This window comes from Psammomys obesus, unplaced genomic scaffold (assembly GCF_907164565.1).
Source record: "Psammomys obesus unplaced genomic scaffold, mPsaObe1.curated_primary_1811, whole genome shotgun sequence".
Classification (NCBI taxonomy): Eukaryota; Metazoa; Chordata; class Mammalia; order Rodentia; family Muridae; genus Psammomys; species Psammomys obesus.
This window is the reverse complement of record NW_026585895.1, coordinates 19,485,575-19,488,237: the sequence shown is the minus strand read 5'-3', so window position 1 is coordinate 19,488,237 and position 2,663 is coordinate 19,485,575. Positions and strand designations below refer to the sequence as shown.

At 44.8% G+C, this 2,663-nt stretch overlaps 1 pseudogene; it reads right to left on the bottom strand.

The window, feature by feature from the left end:
* Window positions 1-209: 209 nt before the first annotated feature.
* On the bottom strand, window positions 210-822 carry LOC129671737 (glutamine amidotransferase-like class 1 domain-containing protein 1; annotated as a pseudogene).
* Between the last annotated feature and the right edge of the window lie 1,841 nt (window positions 823-2,663).

Here is a 2,663-nt window from a genome sequence, read left to right as displayed (position 1 = left end):
GGACTGCCTGGACAGCCAAGATGCTCCACACTGTGTGCTGGGGATGGAGAAAGGGTGTCTACATTAGAACTGATACTCCACATCATATTGAGGCTTCCAGTGTTCCACAAGGTCCAGAGGGCTTGGGGGCCCCTGTTGGGTAGGGACCATCAGAAGTGACCGCAGTGAGTTCAGCAGTTGTCTCTAAGCCACCAGGACTTCATCCAAGCTTACTTCTGACTACATCAGAAGAACAGGTTTGAGACAGCAGAAACATTCTGGAGTTGGCATTCAGGCCAATGATCATGTGGCAGTCCAGCTCCACATGTACAGAATTGGGGTCACTGGCACTGAAGCCAGCACCATAGACCTCAAAGACCAGCAGGAAGAAGGTGAAGCCAGGTACCCTAATGAGCATGTACTTGGCAAACACAGTATCTATCTTCACTGATACCACAGCACAGGGCATCAACACCATGGCCAATGGCAGAGATGGGTTTGCTCTTAGAAAGGAAGTGATGCAGTATGTTGAGCCAGGGACTCACTGTTGGCAAGGTTGGCCAGGATGCCAGGACAAGTGGGAACCAGGAGGACACGGTACCGGGCATCATCTAATGAGTTAAGCTTAGTGAGGATGGCATATCCCTAGGGCAGAAGTCTTGTACCCAATGTGCATTGTTCTCTGTCACATACACAAAGTTCATGCCTTTCCCCCAGGGGTAGCCACCTGTAAGAAGGCAGCGCTGGCCCATGTGAAGCAATGGAGGAAGAATAGGGCTTACCCACAGTGCCATTTGCCAGCAGGAAGGCAGCAGACCTCCTGGGCAGTAGCTCAGACACCATGGCTGCACAGCCAACTCATGTGAGCCCCTAATTCTTATTAATAAGGCAGCAGTTACGCAGAAACAGAGGATCTTCACTCCACCCTTGGTGGTGTCCTCTAAAAGGGCCACTCTTGTGTTCTCTTACTGAGTGGTGGACTTTCTGTCTTGTTTGATCATTTGTTTTTCTGTGTCTCTCAGACACTCTCCTTAAGCTCTTCCTCCCTTTTGAATATGTAATTGTAAACATCACAGCAAGAGCCTAACGAATGTCCGGTTTTCATTCTTTCTTAAGTCAGGAGGTGCAAAATGTTTTGAAATTTATACCTCTATATCCTCTTACTTTGAAATGGAATTGTCAGAATTTCATTAGTGTAATGTAACTAATGAAAATAGAGCCTTAAAGGCATAACTCTTCTCTGGTCATGGATATGACACACATTAACTGTACAGGAAAGTACAAACATCACAGAAAATGCCCCTTCTTTGACATTGCTAGTCCACACCATATTGATATGCAAAATCACTTTTTCTTTTTTAGAATTATTGCCCTTTGTTTAAGACATGAGTGCACCTGCCACCAAATTGGCAAATCAACTGTTTCTTCCTCAAGGTTCCGATCTGCCCTATAGTTCTTTCATAGTTTCTGGGTCTCACATATGACCAAGAGGCTAAAGGTGCCTCTGGTTATCCCGTGATTTGCTCACAACTGGCTTTGCCAAAGGATGCTCGAGACTGATTGATGCTGTGATCATTGGCAACATTAGCAGAAATGGGAAGCATGAAAAAGGACACACGTGTACCCGACTCATCTCTTCTAGTTTAAAGCAGAATTTCATGTACAAGCATGCAAACACATCTGACATGGGGCCAAAACTTTTGCCAGGGGTTGCTGAGTCTTGAAGGGATTTTTGTATATTCCTTCCTATGAGGTCTATATTTTGCTTATTTCCAGCATTGATTTCTCAAAAGTTGTTTGAACATGTAAATGCGCCTGCAATATAAGAATTCTTTTCTTTTTAATTTTTTGTTATTATCATTTATTACAATTTATTCAATTTGTATCCCAGATGTGTCCCCCTCCCTCATCTCCTCCTAATCCCACCCTCCCTCCCTCCGTCTTCTCCCCTTATGCCCCTCTCCTAGTCCACTGATAGGTGATGTCTTATTCTTCTATTTCACCCTAGCCTATCAGGTCTCCTCAGGACTGGTTGCATTGTCTTCCTCTGTGGACTGGTAAGGCTTCACCCCCCTCAGGGGGAGTTGATCAAAGAGCCAGCCACTGAGTTCATGTCAGAGACAGTCCCTGTTCTCCTTATTAGGGAACCTACTTGGAGACTGAGGTGCCATGGGCTACATCTGAACCAGAGTTTTAGGTCCTCTCCATGCATTGTCCTTGGTTGGGTTATCAGTGTCTTCAGGGCCCCCTGGGCTCAGCTGTTCTCCTTTTGGAGCTCGTGTCCCATCTTTCCATCTCCCCTTTCTTTCATAAGATACCTGTACTCTGCTCAAAGTTTAGCTATGAGTCTCAGCCTCTGTTTTGATACCTCGATCAGTAGAGTTTTTCAGAGGCCCTCTGTGGCAGGCTCCTGTTCTTTCCCTGTTTTCTCCAGCTTCCAATGTCTATCACATTTGTCCTTTTGAATGAGGATTGTGCATCTTCCTCAGGGTCTTCCTTGTTGTTTAGCTTCTTTCAGAGTATATACTTTAGTATGTTTATCCTATATTATATAGTTAATATGCACATTTGAGTGAGTATATACCATGTGTATCTTTCTACTTCTGGGATACCTCACTCAAGATGATCTTTTTCTAGTTCCCACCTCCAAATTTCCCTCCAAATTTCATGATTTCCTTGTTTTT